The sequence below is a fragment of the Bubalus kerabau genome, chromosome 11, assembly GCF_029407905.1.
Source record: "Bubalus kerabau isolate K-KA32 ecotype Philippines breed swamp buffalo chromosome 11, PCC_UOA_SB_1v2, whole genome shotgun sequence".
Taxonomy (NCBI): domain Eukaryota; kingdom Metazoa; phylum Chordata; class Mammalia; order Artiodactyla; family Bovidae; genus Bubalus; species Bubalus kerabau.
Genome location: NC_073634.1, coordinates 90,964,976 through 90,987,935, shown reverse-complemented (window position 1 = coordinate 90,987,935; position 22,960 = coordinate 90,964,976). Strand labels below are relative to the sequence as shown.

General features: G+C 47.5%; 2 long non-coding RNA genes across 2 annotated transcripts; one reads left to right on the top strand and one right to left on the bottom strand.

Annotated features, from left to right (window-relative positions):
- The first annotated feature begins 3,893 nt into the window (after nucleotides 1–3,893).
- LOC129622551 (uncharacterized) lies at nucleotides 3,894–9,911 on the top strand. Its single transcript, XR_008700054.1, has 2 exons — nucleotides 3,894–4,067; nucleotides 9,604–9,911. It is a non-coding gene; the product is annotated as an uncharacterized LOC129622551 (long non-coding RNA).
- Nucleotides 9,912–14,565: 4,654 nt separating this feature from the next.
- Nucleotides 14,566–22,260, bottom strand: LOC129622549 (uncharacterized). Its single transcript, XR_008700053.1, has 3 exons — nucleotides 22,025–22,260; nucleotides 21,627–21,846; nucleotides 14,566–18,108 (listed from the first exon to the last, which is right to left on the bottom strand). It is a non-coding gene; the product is annotated as an uncharacterized LOC129622549 (long non-coding RNA).
- Nucleotides 22,261–22,960: the final 700 nt, after the last annotated feature.

The following is a 22,960-nucleotide window of genomic DNA, read 5'->3' as shown; positions in this document are numbered from 1 at the left end:
TCTCCACAGAGTCTGAGTCTAATCTCCGCAGAGGCAGATGGCAAATGCACTTGTTGTTCACTCATTGGCAATGCTATTGGCACGTGCCAGTTGGTAACTGACAAACACCAGCATCACCTGAGAGCTCCTGGTCAGTCACAGTTCAGTTCAGTTGAGCTCAGTTGCTCAGTCGTGTCCGAGTCTTTGCGACCCCATGGACTGCAGCATGCCAGGCCTCCCCCACAAACTCCCAGAGTTTACTCAAACTCATGTCCATTGAGTTGATGATGCCATCCAACCATCTCAGCCTCTGTCTTGCCCTTCTCCTCCTGCCTTCAATCTTTCCCAGCATCAGGGTCTTTTCCAATGAATCAGTTCTTCGAATCAGGTGGTCAAAGTATTGGAGTTTCAGCTTCAACATCAGTCCTTCCAATGAATATTCAGGTCTGATTTCCTTTAGGATGGACTGGCTTGATCTCCTTGTAGTCCAAGGGACTCTCAAGAGTCCCCCAGCACCACAGTTTACCATAGTCAGTCACATCAAGTAGCAAAACCTGAACCTCTGGTTTCCAGAACCGATGGAGCTTCAGAAAGAACTGTATCCCTCTGACTGCACCCTCTGCTGGGTGTGGACCTTGAACAAGTTACTTCATCCCTCCCAGCAGCTTGTTGTCTCTCTTGTGAAATGGGGACAAGAGTGCCTGGAAATCACGCTCCGTGGGTTAAACAAGGAGCTCAGTGTGTGTTCCGTCTGTTACCGAGTCCAAGCTTGCTCAGCTTGCCATACAATAGGCCAATGAATCCGAGATGAAGTGTTGGGACAAGGAAGGGACTTTATTCTGGAGACAGCCGACCGAGAAGTTGACAGGCTAGTGCCTCAAAATAACCATCTTGTCAGGGCTTGGATGTCAGATTCTTTTATGGATCAGAGATGGGGGGAGAGGTGAAGAAACGAAGTAAAAAGACTATTCAGTCCTTGCAAATGTCCCCTAGAATGGCAAGCCTCCGGTAGGCGGTTGTGGTAGTTTCACTTCCTTACTGTCCTTCACAGGTGGGCTGGCTCAGGTTATCTCTCTGTGGCAGGCCATCACGTATGCCTACAATAAGCGGGGAAAGATTGAGGACAGGAGGAGAAGGGAGTGACAGAGGATGAGATGGTTGGATGGCATCATTGACTCAATGGACATGAGTTTGAGCAAGCTCCAGGAGATAGTGAAGGACAGGGAAGCCTGGTGTCCTGCAGTCCACGGGGTTGCAAAGACCCCAGTCGTGTCCAACTGAGAACCTGAACAACAACAGCTCTTACCTTGCTCAGAGGCCAGGTGGTGGGTCAGGGCCCTTTGGAGACAGATGGTCTGAATCCCCATAGCACCACCCTGAGATCCCTATGCCATCTGAGAAGTCTCTTAAGCTCCCCAAGCCTCTGCTGCTTCCCATGTCAAATGGGGCTAACCATATCTGCCCATGCAATTTTAGGTGAGAAACTGAGGAAAGTCATCTGGATAGAGTAGGTTTAAGGCGTTTACTCCAAGATTCCTGGGTGCGAACCCCAGGTCTGTCACTGTGCGACCTTGGGAAGGTTTTCTAGCCTCTTGTGCCTCAGTTTTCTCATCCATAAAATGGGTGCAGTTACGGCACTTGCTCCATTACGTAACCACGGGGAATTGAGTTTGTCTTCCCCTGGGAATTGAGGTGCTTCCCCTGGCCTGGCACGTAGTGAGCACAAGTACAAACATCTTGATAATAATACAAGCAGTCGTCGTGGTCCTTTCAGGAAGGGTCTGGCAAGCTTCATTCTCACCCCACACCACGACCGCACCTCTCACATATGCTCCATGACCACTCAAACCAAACTGAACAGTGAGGAAGCTTTGTCTCCCAGCTGGGGCAGGGGCAGGAGGGATCACAAACCCTGATTTTGTGCCAAGGGATTTGGCTCACTTCTCTGGGGTTCCCTCCACCCCTCCCCTCTTTCATGGCCTGTCTTCACGTGTGGGCGGGGCCAGGCTCGCCTCTCCTTCCCCAGACAGCACACCAGGCACATCCACATTCATTACTTCCCAGAATCATCTTGACAGTCTCTGAGATGGGTCCCTTTGAAACCCGTTTTACAGCTAAAGAAACGGTGGTTCAGAGTGGTCAAGCAGCATGTCCAGGATGGCACAGCCCACTGGAGACAGAGTTGGGACTGAATCCCAAGACCCTCAGAATGGAACTCAGTCCAGGACTTCCCACCACCCCTCCCTGTGTTGAACTTGAGAAGACAGGCCCTGGGAAGGCCACCATCGGCCTCTTCCCCCAGAGGGGACAGACCAGTGGCCGCTGATGCAGACCGCTTTTCTGTGACCACAAAGATGACCCTGGCTGTGGCCGTGACACCCCTGGGGGTGGTGGGGACCACGAGGAGGGCCAGCCCTGCGCTCTGTCACTCAGCCAAGTCCTCAGGCGAGAGGAGGGCTGCTGGGGGACCTGGAGAAGGAAGACAAGTCGGCGCTCACAGTGGACCCCCTCTGCCCCAAAGCTGTCTGAAAAAAGATGTCAAGACCCAGAGAGGGCAAGCTACAGAGAGAAAAATTACACTTTTCCGCAGGCTTGAGGGCAAGATTTTAGCACTAATGGCTCCTTTTGTTTGTCCCAAATCATGAGAGAAAAGCCTACCATAAAAGGCTACCTCTGGGGTGTGTTTCATCCACTGTTCATGCATTGAGTCTCAGATACAGCCCGAGGGCCCAGAGGACGTGTCTATGACGTCCCCCCCATCCTGAAGCCTGGCTCCCCAAGGCTGGCGAGAGGAAGACAGAAGAAGGAAAATCTCTTCTCAAATCACCTCCTTGCCTAAAGTCCTGGTCAGAACACAGGGCTAACCACGAGTAGCTTAATGGCTTTCACTCACTTTAGTAAACAAGAACTTTGAGCCAGGTTTTATCAACCAGAATAGGGTGTCTTTTCCTGGCACGATCTGAACCTCCCCCCCCAAAGTCAGTGTGATTCTGGCTTCTCCTTTACAAGAGAAAGTTAGCAATAGTCTCTCTGGAGGGCGCCTCACAAATGGCCTGGTCCCCGCTTTCCCCTTTTCAGTTCAAGCCTCAAATGCCATGTTTAAAAAGCAGAGCTTTGGGAATTTCCTGGTGGTCCAGTGGTAAAGACTCCATGTTCCCAATCCAAGGGGCCTGGGTTCGATCCCTGGTTTGGGAACTAGATCCTACATGTTGCAACTAAAGCCCAGAAAAGTCAAATAAATGAATATTTTAAAACTTTTCTTCTTCTTTTTTTTTAAAAAGCAGAGTTTTAACAAACCCTGCAGCAGTGTTTCTCTACGTGATGCAGCTTAATCCTGGGAGGTGGATTCCTGTGTCTGCTTTTAGAAGAGGAGCCTCAGAGATGGACACACTCCTCTCAGAGCACCTGGGAGTCACAGAGAGGGTCTGTCTGCCCTGAAGCCCGGCTCTCTCCCCTGCATGAGGTCTTCAGCCCAGACTCACCAGCTCTGAGAGCCATCCGGGGCCTCCAGGGACAGAGTCTCCCCCCGCTGCTGCTGGGGCTTCTGCGATTTTACGACTCCATCAGCGGTGAAAGTGTGTTTTAATGAATGGGCTTTCGACAGCAATTCATCAATTAGTTAAAAATTGCATCTGATCGATCTTCCCAGGAGGTTTGGCTTCTCGGAAAGAGCAGCCAAAGCGCCAGCTGTGTCCTCTGACCGCATCTGTCTCCATCTCACTGGCTTTTGTCATGTCTAACAGCCAGAGTGAGATAAATCTATTTAAGGCTGGGGAAAGAGGTAACTTTTACTTCCTTAAACCATGCTCCTTTCAGTGGCCATTTTTAAAAGTCAACAAATCAAATGCTTTACATTTTAAGACTACAACAAGTCCATTTAAATGGCCTCCAGCTGTGTGATGCCTTGTTATAAAGGGTTAGGGGTGCGGATCCTTGGAATTCTACACATGATGGATCTGATGTGGGGCAAGAAGGGCAGGAGAAATAAGTCAGCAGGAGCGCAGTGTCAGCTGGAACCAAGGGGCTGGCGAAGAGCTAGGAGCGTCTCCCAGATGCCTGACCCAATAAAGTGGTCCTTGGGCACACAGGTACCTATTAGGATGTTAACCAAGTTCTGGGCATTGAGTCCTTTATCAAGCCCATCTTTGCATGACATGTTCCCTTGGTATCTCTAATTTTCTTGACGAGATCTCTAGTCTTTCCCATTCTGTTGTTTCCTTTATTTCTTTGCACTGATCACTGAGGAAGGCTTTCTTATCTCTCTTTGCTTTTCTTTGGAACTCTGCATTCAGATGCTTATATCTTTCCTTTTCTCCTTTGCTTTTCGCTTCTCTTCTTTTCACAGCTATTTGTAAGGTCTCCTCAGACAGCCATTTTGCTTTTTTGCATTTCTTTTCCATGAGGATGGTCTTGATCCAGGTCTCTTGTACAATGTCACGAACCTCCGTCCATAGTTCATCAGGCACTCTGTCCATCAGATCTAGTCCCTTAAATCTATTTCTCACTTCAACTGTATAATCATAAGGGATTTGATTTAGGTCATACCTGAATGGTCTAGTGGTTTTCCCCACTTTCTTCAATTTCAGTCTGAATTTGGCAATAAGGAGTTCATGGTCTGAGCCACAGTCAGCTCCCGGTCTTGTTTTTGCTCACGTATAGAGCTGGTGGCTCAGACGGTAAAGAGTCTGCCTGCGATGCAGGAGACCCAGGTTGGATCCCTGGGTTGGGAAGATCCCCTGAAGAAGGAAATGGCAACCCACTCCAGTACTCTTGCCTGGAAAGTCCCATGGATGAAGGAGCCTGGTAGGCTAGGGTCCATGGGGTTGCAAAGAGTCAGACATGACTGAGTGACTTCACTTCATAGAGCTTCTCCATCTTTGGCTGCAAAGAATATAATCAATCTGATGTTGGTGTCGACCAGCTGGTGATGTCCATGTGTAGAGTCTTCTCTTGTATTGTTGGAAGAGGGTGTTTGCTATGACCAGTGCATTCTCTTGGCAAAACTCTATTAGCCGTTGCCCTGCTTCATTCTGTATTCCAAGGCCAAATTTGCCTGATACTCCAGGTGTTTCTTGACTTCCTACTTTTGCATTCTAGTCCCCTATAATTAAAAGGACATCTTTTTTGGGTGTTAGTTCTAGAAGGTCTTGTAGGTCTTCATAGAACCGTTCAACTTCAGCTTATTCAGTGTTACTGGTTGGGGCATAGGCTTGGATTACCGTGATATTGAATGGTTTGCCTTGGAAACGAACAGAGATCATTCTGTCGTTTTTGAGATTGCATCCAAGTACTGCATTTCAGACTCTTTTGTTGACCATGGTGGCTACTCCATTTCTTCTAAGGGATTCCTGCCCACAGTAGTAGATATAATGGTCATCTGAGTTAAATTCACCCATTCCAGTCCATTTTAGTTTGCTGATTCCTAGAATGTCGACATTCACTCTTGCCATCTCCTGTTTGACCACTTCCAATTTGCCTTGATTCATGGACTTGACATTCCAGGTTCCTATGCAATATTGCTCTTTACAGCATCCGACCTTGCTTCTATCACCAGTCACATCCACAACTGGGTATTGTTTTTGCTTTGGCTCCATCCCTTCATTCTTTCTGGAGTTATTTTTCCACTGATTTCCAGTAGCATATTGGGCACCTATCAACCGGGAAGTTCCTCTTTCAGTATCCTATCATTTTGCCTTTTCATACTGAAAAGAAGCAGAAGATATTAAGAAGAGGTGGCAAGAATACACAGGAGAACTGTACAAAAAGGAGCTTCATGGCCCAGATAATCATGATGGTGTGATCACTCACCTAGAGCCAGACATCCTGGCATGTGAAGTCCAGTGGGCCTTAGAAAGCATCACTACAAACAAAGCTAGTGGAGGTGATGGAATTCCACTTGAGCTATTTCAAATCCTGGAAGATGATGCTGTGAAAGTACTACACTCAATATGCCAGCAAATTTGGAAAACTCAGCAGTGGCCACAGGACTGGAAAAGGTCAGTTTCTATTCCAATCCCAAAGAAAGGCAATGCCAAAGAATGCTCAAACTACCACACAATTGCACTCATCTCACATGCAAGTAAAGTAATGCTCAAAATTCTCTAAGCCAGGCTTCAGCAATACGTGAACTGTGAACTTCCAGATGTTCAGGCTGGTTTTAGAAAAGGTAGAGGAACCAGAGATCAAATCGCCAACATCTGCTGGATCATGGAAAAAGCAAGAGAGTTCCAGAAAAACATCTATTTCTGCTTTATTGACTATGCCAAAGCCTTTGACTGTGTGGATCACAACAAACTGTGGAAAATTCTTCAAGAGATGGGAATACCAGACCACCTGACCTGCCTCTTGAGAAGCCTGTATGCAGGTCAGGAAGCAACAGTTAGAACTGGACATGGAACAACAGACTGGCTCCAAATAGGAAAAGGAGTATGTCAAGGCTCTATATTGTCACCCTGCTTATTTAACTTCTATGCAGAGTACATCATGAAAAATGCTGGGCTGGAAGAAGCACAAGCTGGAATCAAGATTGCTGGGAGAAATATCAATAACCTCAGATATGCAGATGATACCACCCTTATGGCAGAAAGTGAAGAAGAACTAAAGAGCCTCTTGATGAAAGTGAAAGAGGAGAGTGAAAAAGTTGACTTAAAGGTCAACATTCAGAAAACTAAGATCATGGTATCTGGTTCCATCACTTCACAGGAAATAGATGGGGAGACAGTGGAAACAGTGTCAGACTATTTTTCTGGGCTCCAAAATCACTACAGATGACAACTGCAGCCATGAAATTCAAAGACGCTTACTCCTTCGAAGGACAGTTATGACCAACCTAGATAGCATATTCAAAAGCAGAGACATTACTTTGCCAACAAAGGTTCGTCTAGTCAAGGCTATGGTTTTTCCTGTGGTCATGTATGAATGTGAGAGTTGGACTGTGAAGAGGGCTGAGCACCAAAGAATTGATGCTTTTGAACTGTGGTGTTGGAGAAGATTCTTGAGAGTCCCCTGGACTGCAAGGAGATCCAACCAGTCCATTCTGAAGGAGGTCAGCCCTGGAATTTCTTTGGAAGGAATGATGCTAAAGCTGAAACTCCAGTACCTTGGCCACCTCATGTGAAGAACTGACTCATTGGAAAAGACTCTGATGCTGGGAGGGATTGGGGGCAGGAAGAGAAAGGGACAACAGGAAGGGGACGACAGAGGATGAGATGGCTGGATGGCATCACTGACTCGATGGATGTGAGTCTCAGTGAGCTCTGGGAGTTGGTGATGGACAGGGAGGCCTGGCGTGCTGCGATTCATGGGGTTGCAAAAAGTCGGACACGACTGAGTGACTGATCTGATCTGATGTATGGATGTGAGAGTTGGATTGTGAAGAAAGCTGAGTGCCGAAGAATTGATGCTTTTGAACTATATGGTGTTGGAGAAGACTCTTGAGAGCCCCTTGGACTGCAAGTAGATCCAACCAGTCCATCCTAAAGGAGATCAGTCCTGGGTGTTCATTGGAAGGACTGATGCTAAAGCTGAAACTCCAATACTTTGGCCACCTGATGAGAAGAGTTGACTCATTGGAAAAGACCCTGATGCTGGGAGGGAGTGGGGGCAGGAGGAGAAAGGGACAACAGAGGATGAGATGGCAGGATGGCATCATCGACTCGATGGACATGAGTTTGAGTGAACTCCTGGAGTCAGTGATGGACAGGGAGGCCTGGCGTGCTGCGATTCATGGGGTTGCAAAGAGTCGGACATGACTGAGCGACTGAACTGACTGAACTGAACTGAACTGGGCATTGAGTCCTTTCTTCCTTCTGGGCTACTGTTTACCATTCTCTTCTGTGCTAATATCTCTTCTGGGCTTGAGAAAGGGGAACCCAAGAACCATTTTTCCTTTCTTCCTTTTAACTAAAGTGAAAGTGTGAATCGCTCAGCCATGTCCAACTCTTTGCAACCCCATGGACTGTAGCCAGCCAGTCCATGGAATTCTCCAAGCAAGAATACTGATGTGGGTTGCCATTTCCTTCTCCAGGGGCTCTTCCTAATGCAAAGGTCTCCCACATTGTGGGCAGATTCTTTACCATCTGAGCCACTTGGGAAGTCCTTATTAATTAAACCCACGTTCAATTCAAAGAAGCAATGTGTCCATCTAAATTTCCCAGTCTTTCTGTAATGATGTGAGGTTCTGTGACACAGTTCTGTCAAAAGAGAGTCAGTGGAAGATATTGGTCCAGGTTTCTAGGTCCTTCCTGCCTTTTAACCTCCACCTCTATCTTCCTGGGACAGAGACATGATGACTGGAGCTCCAGCAGCTATCCTGGGGCCACAGGGCAACAAATTCCTGCCAAGGATTGTTGTAAGGAGGAGTAGAGGGAGCCTGGGTCTCTGAGGAACTGCTGTATCCTCTCCCGGACTTCTTTTGCATGAGAGAAACATACATCCCTATCTTGGATTCAGTTCAGTTCAGTTGCTCAGTCGTGCGCAACTCTTTGTGACCCCATGGACTGTAGCATGCCAGGCTTCCCTGTCCGTCACCAACTCCCCGAGCTTACTCATACTCGTATCCATTGAGTCGGTGATGCCATCCAACCATCTCATCCTCTGTCATTCCCTTCTCCTCCCTCCTTCAATCTTTCCCAGCAGCAGGGTCTTTTCCAATGAGTCAGTTCTTCTCATCAGGTGGCCAAAATATTATAGTTTCAGCATCAGTCCTTCCAATGAATATTTAGGACTGCTTTCCTTTAGAATTGACTGGTTGCATCTCCTTGCAGTCCAAGGGACTCTCAAGAGTCTTTTCCAATACCACAGTTCAAAAGCATCAGTTCTTCAGTGCTCAGCTTTTTTTATAGGCCAACCCATACATCCATAAATGACTACTGGAAAACCATAGCTTTGACTAGACGGACCTTTGTCAGCAAAGTAATGTCTCTGCTTTTTAATATGCTGTCTAGGTTGGTCATAGCTTTTTACTGTTATTCATATTATCTGTTAATCGCAGCCAAACTCAGTCTCAGAAAGAGAGAAGGGAGTAGCCGTAGTACATTAAAAAGGTATCAAAATAACCATAGCATGTTAAATGGTTGGCAAGAAATAACCCATACAGCACCCAATGTGGAATAAAATATACAGAACTATTAGTTCCTAAGGCTGGGCTTCTCTTCTACCCTCATGGCTATGAAGACAGAGTAGTAAGGGGGGGACAGATTCTCCTTCTTGGGGAGAAGTCCCCATAGCAGGAACAAAGCTTGTCTTGGAGTTTGCAGAACTATCACAAAGGGAACCACCCCAAACCCCTAAGCTGCTCCTGCCTCCTGGACCATCGTCTGTGATGGGTTGCAGTTCCTTTGACAGGGGAACAGGGGCTCAGAAGGTTACCAAGATTTTTAATTCTTGGAAATTGTAAGTATTGCTCAAAAATAGCCACAAAGTCAGCATGTAAGTAAGGTACACCAGTTAATAGCATTTTTAGGACACTGTTATTGAACCAGTTTTAATCAGGAAGTTAATACAGTCTTATAATCAATATTATTTATTCAGGGCTAGATTATAGAGATTATCTTTAAAATCTGGTATGTCAAGAATTGTTTTTTATGTGCTTAAGTAACCCCACATAATATTACCTTGCTACAGCCCATTCAACCAGGGAACGATCAGCCAGCAATATGCAAGTGAGTGATTGAAGGTTGAATGAATGACATTGCTCCCAACAGAATACAGGCTGGACAGGGAGAGAAGACAGTGGATATCAGAGACTCCAGTCAAGCATTTACCATCTGCCAAGCACTGCTAACAAATTGTCCCACATTGCCTTGTTCATCCCCAAACACCCCACGAAAGAGGTATTGCGACTGTACTCATTTCACAGTGGAAGAAATTGAGGCTGGAGAAGATTAAGGTGCCCACAGTGACTTGCAAATAAAAAATGTCTTTTATCCACACCTATGTAGTTTTATTTACTGGCATTCATTCTTTCTTCGTGTGGAATTGAGTTCCTATCTTGGGTCCTTTCATTTGGGACTCCTTCTTGTATTTTTTGTAAAGGAGGTTTGCTGGGACAAATGCACTCAGAAAGTAATACACTTGGCATGAATCCTAGATGAGCAGGAAGTTCCTCTCTGCTTGGTGTGGGTTCGAGCTGCTGTTTCTCCAGTGGCCCCGAGGGGTCAGCTGCAGCTGTGGGGCTTTCAGATTGGGAGTGGGGAGCTGGGAATGAGGAACAGGCCCCATAGACTGGGGGTCCTCACTGCCATCTCATGTGGACATCACTCTCTGTCTGAGGGAGCTCACGCTGGCCTCCCATCCTAAGGGCATGGTGGTGTTGGTGGTTGTTTAGTTGCTGAGTCCTGTCCAACTCTTTTCAGCCCCATGGACTGTAGCCTGCCAGGCTCCTGGGACTTCCCAGACAAGAATACTGGAGTGGGTTGCCATTTCTTTCTCCAGGGGATCTTCCCAACCAAGGGATGGAAACTGAGTATCCTGCACTGGCAGGTAGGTTCTTTACCACCAGGGAAGTCCTCAAGGGTATAGAATAATGAAAGGGACTGAAATACATTTTGCCCTGAGAATTCCACATCGAACTTGAGATAATAGGTGAAGCTCGAGGCTTCATAAAACTAGGACTGAGACTTAAATTGTTGCCATGGGCTCTTGCTTGGTTTGCTTATGGATGAAGGCCTGTCTGACTGATATCAGGAAAGCAGAATTCTAGAGAGCTAGAGCTGGCAGGCTGGAGCAAGTTCTTGAAGCCAGTGTCCTCACATACAGATAAAGGTGATGTGACTTGCCCAAAGCCGCGGGATGAGTTAGCAGTCATTCCAGGCTTCCTGCCAATCCACAGAAGCACCCATCTCTCTGGATGACTCACTTCCCAGAGGCCGTGAATCAAAGAAGTGGGAGAATTAGCCAGAAAGATGCTGAGTGCTTCCTCAGTGGTCTGTGTGACAGAGGTGTGAACTTTCCTGGCCCCACTGGCCCCAGCTGGCACCCAGGTGCTAATCAATGGTCAGAGCTGAGTCCTGGACCCTGAGTCAGGAAGGCAGGTTCTCACCGAGACTCTGTTGTTCCCTGGACTCCAGAGTCAGTGACCTTTAACATCCCTTCCGGCTTGAGGATTAATGAAATCTGTCAGCCACTCACTGTTCCGCCTGTCGTTTGATCAACAATGTCTGTTTGCATAACAAGACCCTTTCATCTCAGGATTGTGCATTTAGTTATGTCCACTTGACCCTTCTGTCAATATTCAGCAGGGCGATAAGACAGAGCCTTCCAGTCTGGGTCCCCAAACACATCATTAGCTGGGAAGACAATGGAAGCCCTGCGTTCTCCAGGCTGTGCTGTCCACTCTGACTTCAAACATTAAAGGAAGGTGACACTTGAGTTCCCTGAGAGTTGACCAACATTTGAAAAATCTGAAGCGATTGCACTGATGACTCTTATGACCCTGGGTGAAGTGTGCTTTTCATATTTATTAATAGTCTAAGGCTATTTGCTTTCCCACGAGATAGGCAGTTAAATAGAATCTGAACATTCTCCTTACACTACGGGAATTTTCCTGAGCTGTTTCTTGTCTAGGAATGTCAAGATACTTTATGCTCTAAGACCAAGATCTAAACATCTGGCTAGAAATCGTGGGTTTGGTATTCATTTTACCCCAAAATTTGCCCTTTACCTCAATATCCCCATTATAAAGCCAAGAGTCAACACACAGATCATGAAAAATAAGTGGTCAGTGCACATAAAGTGTTCTGAAAATAGAACAACTGCATGTGTGTTTTTATTAGCTTCTTGGACAATAGTAGCAAAATGTTGGTCATTCAAACAGACAAGTTCAACTGCATTGTAAAGCTTCTAACCATTCCAAGGCAGAAATCTCCACTAAGCAAACAAGTTGCTAAGATTTGCATCGAGGTTGAATTTCTTTTTTAATCTCCTCCTTACCGAGGATGTAACCCACAGGGGTTGAACATCAAATGATTAAAAGCAAAAGTGTGAAGCAGGTATTTTCCTGCTCTCTGATAGTGCTTGGCCCTGTCTCTTTAGAACAGAAGGAACAGACCATGCCATGGAAATGGGTTTGTATTGCTTCCAAGGGGAAGTTCTCTTCCTGCCACTATCAGAAGCCAGTTCCTCTCCCACAACTCAACAGGATTTCCTAAGGGTGAGATAAACACATGGGACTACAGAGTGAGTGACTGAGAAAACCTGCAGACAACCCTGGTGATGCAGCCCAGATGCCCAAGGGGAGTATATCTGATGCTTATTACATACCAAGTGGGGCTTCCCTGGTGGCTCAGTGGAAGAGAATCTGCCTGCTTATGCAGGAGACGTGGGTTCAATCCCTGGAGAAGAAAATGGCAACCCACTCCAGTATTCTTGCCTGGAAAATCCCACGGGCAGAGGAACATGGTGGGCTATGGTCCATGGGGTCGCAAAGAGTTGGACACGACTTAGTGACTAACACTACTACTTTTGTATTGCTATGTGCCAGCAATGAGAAATCAGAAATTGAATTTTTAAAAAATTCATTAACAGTAATGCCCCCAAATCTGAAATATTAAGGATCAACATGACAAAAGGTTAAGACCTGCACTCTTACACCTACAAAATATTGCTGAGGGAAATTAAAGAAGACCTAAACATGTCTCTGAATTGGGTGATCTCCAGGATCCTGGTCAGTAGATTGAAGCTACTCAGGAAATATTTAGTGATTGCTTTTTTAAAAAAATGTCCATTTAAGCCTTATTATCAAATAATGAACATCCACTGAGTAGACTTCTACAAGATTACTTTTTTCCTATAGCCAAAGACAGAGACATTAAGAAAAAAGAGAGAACGTAGAGCCTGAGATTCTTACTGGGACATCCGCACGAAGCAGCAGATGTCCTGTTATGTAAGCTCCATCAGTTCAAATGGGCCAGACCCGGGTATCTCTGCCTCAGCATTACTGATGTCATTTGTCGTGGGGGCCTGTCCCGCACACTGTGACTTGCTTGGCCTCTCCTCCACTAGATGCCAGCATCACCTCCCCAGATGTGACATTCCCCAAATATCTCCAGACCTTGCTAAATTGCCTTAGCCGTGAACCACTGGTTTCAAGCCCACAGGGCAATCCCATTTATTGATAATGTTCTAACTCAATCTTCAAGACGTTCCTCTGACAATTCTATCTTCCTGTAACAAGAAACTGAATCAAAGAATAGTGCCATAGTAATGACCAAAGTTGCCACGGCTATTTTTCAAAAATGGAAACCAATTAAATACCTACCGTGGACAAATACCACCAGGAGCCATCTCAGAGCTTTTAAATGAGAGCGCAAATGGGCAGACTTCAGAATCTTAAATGAACAGAATTCCTGAGAGACACATGACTCAGAACGGAGGTTAAGGGCTGCCTTAGCATACACTCAACAGCAAGAAAATGTTTCTATTCTGTCAGGAGTTTGGCTGGTGTGCATTTGGATCTCTTCTCTGCCTCTGACCAGCTGTGTGATCTTTCCTATCTCAGCCCATTTCCTCATTGTACCATGAGGATAAAAACATATGATGAAGACAGCTAATTGCTCGCTCTGTTATCCATTTTCACCTTTCTCCTTCTTAACAGAACCCTGAATTTTGGTGGCCGTATTGCCACCAGGAAAAAAAGACTACAGTTTCCAACTTTACAAGGATAGAGATATGACCTTCCCTACTACCAGCCCTTTCCTTTTTCCTTCCTGTTGCTTGAAATAAGAATATCATAACTGGAACTATGGATGTAATAACTGGAGTTCTAGCAGCCATCCTGGACCCAAGAGGAAACCTTGAGAAAGGAAGCCATGTGTTGAGGACGCAAAAGAGTAAAAAGAGGACTGGCTCCCTGATGACACCTCATAGAGAATTTCCAACCTCTAGAATCCCTCTGCATGAAAAAGAAATAAAACGTCTTAAACATTTTTTAAAGTGTTTTGGTCATACACAGTTTAATCTTAGCTTGTGGTGGGGATGATGAGATATACACTTAAAGTCTCTAATGAGGTACCTGCATTTCTGATGGGACCAGGACCGGCAGTTGGTCAGTATACCAAAAGGGCAGAATAAACTTGAAAGTCATCAAAAATGCTTACCTATTCTTAAACATCTTATTTAAATTTAAAATGTACACTTATTCATTCATATTTTGAGTATTTGTACTTGATGAGAGCTCCATATGGCATGCACCCTCATGAAGTCATTTTTCTAAAATGAATTTGTTGGTAATGCCCTGGTGTCCAGTGGTTGGGACTCCACCCTTTCACCACCAAGGGTGCGGGCTCAGACCCTGGTTGCGGAACTAGGGTCCCTCACACCACACAGTGTGACCAAATAAAAATTTTAAAAATAAATAAAATTGGGCTTCCCTGGTAGCTCAGACCAAAAAGAATCTGCCTGCAATGCCAGAAACCCAGGTTCGATCCCTGGGTCGGGAAGATCCCCTGGAGAAGGGAATGACAAGCCACTCTGGTATTCTTGCCTGGAGAATTCCATGGACAGAGGAGCCTGGCGGGCTGTAGTCCATGGTGAAGCAAAGAGTTGGACATGACTGAATGACTAACACATCGGTTGTTTCTAGACGATGCTGTTTACACCCACATATTTTATTGCATTACATATAATTAAATAATATAATTAAAATAGGAGGTGCTGCCGGGGTAAACAGGTTTGGGAAGAAGCAGCTGCCTCTTGATAAGCATGCAGCTCGGCTGTCAGGTGCAGCGACAGAGGTGTGAGCGCGCCGGGGAGTAGCCTGCTGACCGTGGACTTTCAGCCTGCACATGGCTTTCAGAGTGAGAGTGTCAATTCATCTGTCAAGCAGAACTCGTTTGAGTTCCACTCACCATAGAGAAAGAGGAAACGAATATTATCAGTTGCCTATTACATACCAAGCACTGGACACATATTTTCTAATCTAAACTTCACAGCTGCTAGGTTAGATACAACGTATCACCTCCATTTCACAGAAAAGGAGCTGAAGGGTCCATATCTTAGGTACTTTGCCCCAGCGGCAGGAATTTCAATGCTCATCTGCCTGGTTCCATAACTTCAGCCCTCTTCACAGAAGGAGAGCAAGAAGGTTCACCAACAGAGCTGATTCAGTGTCTGCTGCTGCTAAGTCATGTCAGTTGTGTCCGACTCTATGCGACCCCATAGATGGAAGCCCACCAGGCTCCCCTGTCCCTGGGATTCTCCAGGCAAGAACACTGGAGTGGGTTGCCATTTCCTTCTCCAATGCATGAAAAGTGAAAATTGAAAGTGAAGTTGCTCAGTCGTGTCCGACTCTTAGCGACCTCATGGACTGCAGCCTACCAGGCTCCTCCGTCCATGGGATTTCCCAGGCAAGGGTACTGGAGTGGGGTGCCATTGCCTTCTCCAGATTCAGTGTCTGGTCGATGATAAAAGATTCTTGGTGCTCTGTCGTAGACGTGCTGGCCGCCAAAGTCCACAGAGTGTGTGGCAGGATACAGAAGCTCCCAAACCTGGAGTGAACAATCTTCCCCAAACTGCCAATTCGTAGGCACCTACAACAGGCACTGGGCATCATTGCTCATCAAATGGCCTCCTTGTCAGGCGTGGTCATTTAAAAAAAAATAGTTTTGTTTATTTATTCATGGCTGTGTCGGGTCTTCTTTGTTGCTCAGGCTTTTCTCTGGTTGTGGCGAGTGGGGGTTACTCTCTAGTTGCAGTGCGCTGGCTTCTCATTCTGGTGGCTTCTCTTGCTGCGAAGCACCCATTCTAGGGTGCTCAGGCTTCAGTAGTTGCGGCACATGGGCTCAGCAGTTGCGGTTCATGGGCTCTAGAGCACAGGCTCAGTAGTTGTGGGCCACGGGCTTATTTGCTCTGGAGCATGTGGGATCTTACTGGATCAGGGATTAAACCGTGTCTCCTGCATTAGCAGGTGGATTCTTTACCACTGAGCCACCAGGGAAGCCCTCAGGCATGGTCTTGCTGGCCAATCAGATTGACCAGTGCCTGGGCCTTACCAGTTGTTAAATATTTTGAACATCACTGGTGGCCATCCCAAAACCAAACCCCAACAAACTGCACTTCCCAAGCAGGCTCTAGAAAGATGAATAAGATCAAAGAACTGAATCAAACGCTGAACTCAGCTGCCCTTGGAGAGGATTTTGGGCAGTCCCACACCAAGTGAGCAAGAGCCACCCAAGCCATTTACTCCTTTGCCAGGGCTCACCCTGCACAGAATAAGGCTCTTGCTGGCTGCCCCGTGGTCATCCGGTGAGGCAGGGCCTGGGGAAAAGGACTTCACAGTCTGGGGAGACAGACAGATGGACGATGACTATAGAGGACAAGAAACGATTGGGCAGAGGTGACCCAAAGGGGCTCATAAAGCACCAGCTAAGGTGCTGTGTTATTGTCCACTGTCCACTGTCTGGGTGGAGGGACAAGAGTGCCCAGCGGAGTCTGGAGGGACCAGAAGAAGTCAGCCAGAAGAGGATGCTGATCACGGGTCTAACAGCACAGCTGGAGCTGGTGCAGAGGGCCTGGGGCCTCAGGACACAGACACAGACAGTGTGTGAGGAGACGGATGAGGGAGGGCTGAGAAGAGGGCTGGCTCTGCACACCTGCCGGATGCTCTCCGCCAGGTCCTGGAGGGCAAGACTGCAGCAGTGTTCCATCCCCACCCCCAGGCCCCATAAACTCCGGGGCATCCTCAAATTTCAGCTCAGAAGTCACTTTCGGGACTTCTCTGGTGGTCTAGTGGTTAAGACCTCGCCTTCCAATGCAGGGGATGTGGGTTTGATCCTTGGTTGGGGAGCTAAGATTCCATGTGCCTTGTGGTCAGAAAAACCAAAACATAAAACAGAAGCAATATTGTGACTAATTCAATAAAGGCTTTTAAAAAATGGTCTACATTAAAAAAAAAAAAATAGTCAGTTTCTCAAGGTCTTGACTCCCTTGCTCCAAGGGGGCAGAAACTGGGGACTCTTTGTTCACCACCCTGTTGCTTGGGGCCAGCACGTGTGTTGAGTGAGTGAGGACACAGGTCTTCAAGGGTGTTATGAGTCATGGGTGGAGCTGACAGGTGTACCCAAGTCATGGGCAATCACGAAGGGTTTCCAGAAAGACAGTGAGAGGCTCGTAAATGAACTTAGGGAGCCGACTCTTAAAGCCGAGTCGAGGATAGATGGGAATCGGGTGAGGACGGGAATAAGGGGAGCCGTTAGAGGTCATGTCCGTGGGGCCCCACGGGCTGATTGAACCACAGGGCGACAGGGGCAGGCACCCAGCACGACCCAGACTCCTGGCTGGTACTTTACGTGCATGAAGTCATCTGATCCTCGCTACGACCCCAGGAGGTGGATTTATTATTTATTATTATTGTGCTGAAGCTGAAGCTCCAATACTTTGGCCACCTGATTCAAAGAACTGACTCATTTGAAAAGACCCTGATGCTGGGAAAGATTAAGGGCAGGAGGAGAAGGAGACGACAGAGGATGAGACGGTTGGATGGCATCGCTGACTCAATGGACGTGAGTTTGAGTAAACTCTGGGAGTTGGTGATGGACAGGGAGGCCTGGCGTGCTGCAGTCCATGGGGTCATAAAGAGTCGGACACGACTGAGCGACTGAACTGAACTGAACTGTTAACACTGCTGGTGAAACAGGCCCAGAGACACCAAATAACTCGCAAGGTCATTCGATAAGGGGTGGCAAGTGCCTAAATCAGAGATGCCTACGTGCCGCCTGCCCACCTGCAGCTGAACGTGGACAGGTGGGCACAGGCTCGGAGAGAGCCAAGAGGCATCTGTCTAGCCAGGCCGGGTCTGGGTGTCCTGTGGTGAAGGCGCTGGGTGCCTGGGAGTGTGTGGGACACCCCTCCCTGTTCCTTTCACCCATTTGCCTCAGGTGTCTTCACGTTGATGACAAGGGACAGAGCTCAGATGTTGGAGTTGCCTCTAAGAAGAGGACTGGTCCTGGCCTGACCCTCCACTCCTTGTGAATCATGGCAGTGAAATTGGAACACGCCAGGCTCCATGGGCAGAAGCAGTAGGAAGAGTGTCAGGCCGATGCCCAGCACACCCGGCCATCACAGAGCCGTCCGCCTCTGCGTGCGAGTGATGGCGCCGCGCTCCGACAAATAGTGTTTACGTTTGGAATCCAGCTGTTGAGAGAGAGAACAACCAGGATCAGGCGCTTTAGGCACCTCTAAGACATGTTTTCAGATTTCAGAAAACCATGTGAACCGCGCTGTTTCAACTGCTTCCCCGTGGAAGTCGCAGACTGAAGCTTCTTTGTTCCTGCCGAATGACTCATGGATGCCCTTTAAAAGAGGACGAAGCAGACGTGTTCTGGTGAGGAAAATACATAAAGAATGCAGTGCATTTTCCCAAATAGCTGTCAGACCATCTGGTTTAGGCCAATAAGAGCAAAGCCTCTGAAGCTCTCAGGCTGACCTCCCGCGTGAGGGCCTCGTCCTGAGCCTGGGCCCCCAGGGACAGACTGACCAGGGTGGGAGAGGGAACACCGGCTTCCCCAGGGTTATTAGTGTTTCCGGGGTTTTATTTGAAGGGATACCACCTGTTCTTCTGGAACGTTGTTTTTCTGGGTGGTCACTCTCACTAGCAAGGAGATAATAATAATAATATTTTATTATAATAATTATTATTTACACAATACTTATTATATTAATAATTATATATTTTATATAAAATATAATAATGATAATTATATTACCTCCTAATTATTGTAATAATTGTAAGAAGCTAAGGACACACTTTTACAGCTCTGCTTGGGTGATAAACATGGTCTATGTACAATAATTCCTTTAATTCTCATAGCCTTCCAGATGAAAAGCTAAGGCTCAGAGACAGTAAGTCACTTGCCCAAGGTTACACAGTGAGTAAGTGACATGTACCGTGCGTGCTGAGTCGTGTCCGACTCTTTGTGACCCCGTGGACTGTTTGTTACCTGCCAGGCTTCTCTGTCCACGGAATTCTCCAGGCAAGAATACTGGAGTGGGTTGCCATTTCCTATTCCAGGGGATCTTCCCAACCTGGGAATTGAACCCACACCTCTTATGTCTCCTTTATTGGCAGGAGGATTCTTTACCACTGAGCTACCTGAGTAAATGGCACAGCTGGGCACCAACAGGTGGTCTGACCCCTTCCAGCATCTCTGCGTCTCCAGCCTTGGTGCCCACCTTCCACATCTGGCCTCAGGCACCCCGGGCTGCAACAGCCTCCTCTGAACCTGCTGGCTCGATTGATCTCAACCTTGGTATATTTAGGCCTTCTAGTTGTACAAGCCAATAAATTCTCCTTTGTATGTTTAAGTTCTTTAGAATTGGATTTTAAGTCTCTCAAACATAAAGAGTTCTAATATAGAAATGTCCTATAAAGTGTGTAGAATGCCAGACTCAGCAGCTTGAACACTGACTTGTTGGCAATGGGAACCTCTGGAGGTTTTGAGTCAACAAGCTCCTCCTTTGGTTTACGCTAATGCTTAGAATACATTTGAGCACCACCAGGGTACCCCTGGGCTGGATCATACACTGATAAATACACATGATCCCCACCCTGAGGAAAACACTGTTAAATTCTCCCTTAAGTGATACTTGACAATGTCTTGCATTGTGTAAGTGCTTGTTGACCTAACACACTTGGCTCACAATGATGGCAAAATGGTGCTATTGGAAGGACGAATGGTCTGTGTACCAGGTGGTAAAGGTCTGGGTGGGCTGGACGTGGTGGGGATACCGTCGGGGGCTGCTGTTGGGGGGGGGGGCGTTCCTGAGCAGAGACGAGAGCACAGCAAAGTAGGGGCAGCCTGGAAACCATCTGACTGGGCAGGAAGATTGAGGACGAGCTGAGCAACTGGATGTGGAAGCAGAGAAAAGAAAAAGGAGACGGGCGTGAGGAGAATGGGACGCTGTGACTAGCAGGGCATCAGGAGTAGAAGCTGGTTTGAGGGGGCGGCGAGGAAGACTGAGCTCAGTTAGACAGGTGGAGTGTGAACACCTGTTCCAAAGCAGTGGGAAAGGCCACCGTGTGCCCTCCAGGGGGAGGGGGAGGAGTGGTGGAATTCTGGAGCAGCTCAGACCCACAAGACCTGGATTTGAGTCCCAACTCTGTGCTCTCTTTGCTCCGTGGCGCCAAGAGCATCACTTAACCTTTCTAAATTTCAGAGAGGATAATGGTGCCCATCTCACTCCACCTGTGCATGGGCAGACTGAGTGAAATGATGTCAACGGTGTGACACCAAGGACAGGGTAGTTATTAGCTTTATTCCAAAAACTGATAGGGGCGTTTCCTGGTGGCTCAGTGGTAAAGAATCCGCCTGCCAATGCAGGGGACACAGGTTTGATCCTTGGTCCAGCAATGATCCCACCTGCAGTGGAGCAACTGAGCCCATACTGAGCCATGCTCTAGACTTCAGGAACCACAACTGCTGAAGCCCCTGGGCCTGGAGCCAGTGCTCCACAACAAGAAAAGTCACCGCCCCCACACAGCAACAAAGGCCCAGCACAGCCAAAAATAAATATATAAGTAAAAAAAAAAACTTTTAAATTAAAGAAAAATTGATAGGCGAGTTCCTTGGTGGTCCAGTGGTTAGGACTTGGGGCTTTCACTGCCATGGGGCCAGGTTCAATCTCTGGTTGGAGAACTAAGATCCTAAAAATAAAATCGATAAACTGTGAAAAAGCATTAAAAACCGTGTGCCAGTGTAAACAGTTATCAACTCTTTGGATTAGAAGTTCGAGATCATCAAATGCTCCCTGGATAACTGTAAAGACAGAGACAGTAGGGATTTGGGGCCTAAATGGTGGAAATAATGACTTTGGGTCTCAGTCTGACCCCTGCACTGGGATAAAAGCTTGAATATGCACTTTCTCTCACCCACTGAACTGCCATCCCAAGCAGAGCCTGTCACTAATGAAAGAGACAGGCATGGACTCCGCGTTTCAAAACTTCATCTGGAACAATGAACAGAAGTCAATTATCTAGCGCCAGAAATTGCTTCCCGGATGATTGATGGAGCTATTAGCAGGTCTTTGGCAGGCTGTGCTGCTGCCTCCGGGCTGTGCGGTCCGACAGCAGCGGCCTGACCCTCCCCGGAGCCCCCCGTCTGGGACCAGTCAACCCCTCGGCACGGAGCTTCCCAAGGTCAAGTGGGCCCAGGGTGGCTCTGCCACGAGCCCACGAGCCACCTCTGTGCCCAAGCCAGGCTGTGTTCTCTATTCTGACTTGCTCGGTAATCTGGGCTCAGCACAGAACAGTTAGAACCAGAACTTCCACAGCATGGGGAAGCAAAAAGGGTATCTGCCCCCAGGGGCTTCCCTGATGGCTCAGCAGTAAAGAACCCACCTGCCAATGCAGGAGACGCGGGTTCGATTCCTGCATTGGGAAGAAGGAAATGGCAACCAACTCCAGTATTCTTGCCTGGGAAATCCCATGGACAGAGGAGCCTAGCAGGCTACAGTCCATGGGGTCGCAGAGAGCTGGACATGACTTAGCGACTAAACCACCATCATCTGTCCCTGGTGCCAGCTAAGAGCAGCTTCTCAGCCAGCCCCTTGGAACAGATGTGATATCTAAGGGGCGGAACAGGCCTGCCAGGTCCAGCATAGGTCAGACTGTTCTGAAAAGCAGCCATTTGATATTTTGACTCTCTCTGACTTACCTTCAACCTTCCAGAAAGATGCCCAGTGGGTCTAGAAATTCGTGAGGAGACAGAGGAAGGCTGAGTTGATGAGTGACCCCTGCTCACAGGTACTTTTCCCAGGAGGAGGCAAAGTTCCAGGAGCCATGGTGGGTGAACTCAGAAGCGTCTTCCTCCCAGGTAAGTACCCTAGGCACAGGTGGTGCTGGTGGTGAAGAACCTGCCTGCCAATGCAGGAGACCTAAGAGACATGGGTAAGATTCCTGGGTCGGGAAGATCCCCTGGAGGCGGGCATGGCAATTCACTCCAGTATTTTTGCCTGGAGAATCCCATGGACAGAGGAGCCTGGCGGGCTATAGTCCATGAGCTCTCAAAGAGTCAGACACGACCAAGCGACTAACACTATTACCACTACTAACCCGTGTAAAGTAAATGGCAAATGAGAAGGCCCCACAAAGATGCTCCATAATTTTGTTGAGTGACAGAATAAAGGATTGAATGAGTGAATATATCTCCGTTTTCACCAATGAGTTTTCACTTGCAGCCTCAGCAGAGGTGTTTACTACTTGAAAGTCTCTGGAGTCCCCGGCCCCAGCTCTGATTTCAGAGCTGCAAATCAAACAGCTCTGCCTGACTCCTCTTAAGACCCTTTCAAAAGAGCCAGCCGTCTCCTTACATCAATCAATCCTAACTAAAAACTGCCAGAAGCTACTTGCAAATAATCAAGTCATCAACCACACCAAGTTTCTAACCTCTTCACTGAAGACCTACTCCTGGGACTTCCATGGTGATCCAGCATTCAAGACTCTTCACTTGCAGTGCGGGGGGCGTGGGTTCAATCCCTATCAGGGAATTAGATCCCACTTGCCCAGCTGAGAGTTCAAATGCTGCAACTAAAGATCCTGTAGGCCACAATTAAAACAAACAAACAAAAGATCCCACGTGTCCCAACTAAAACCCAGAGCAGACAAGTCAATAATATAAATATTAATAATCATAAAGACTCACGCCTTCTAGTTTATCAACCCCACACAGAGCCATTCAGTGCCTGGTTGGGAAAGGGACTCCTTCAGAAACACTACTGCCTCCGGAACCGTGCCCTCAAAGAGTCTAATAAATTCGCAGTATGGTGGTGACCGACAGGAAAGGCCCCGAGCTCCGAGCCACACAACCGGCCCTGGGCCCCTTCAGTGAAAACAATTTTAAATTCGACCATCTGACCAGGCCTTTGCCCAAACTGAGGTACAAAGTCGAGGGGTTCCACATCATAGAAGACTAGAGGAGGCTGTAGAGACCACGTTCCTTCAGGAGCATTTGCCAAGACACACTGCGTGGGAAAGAGAAAAGGGACGGGC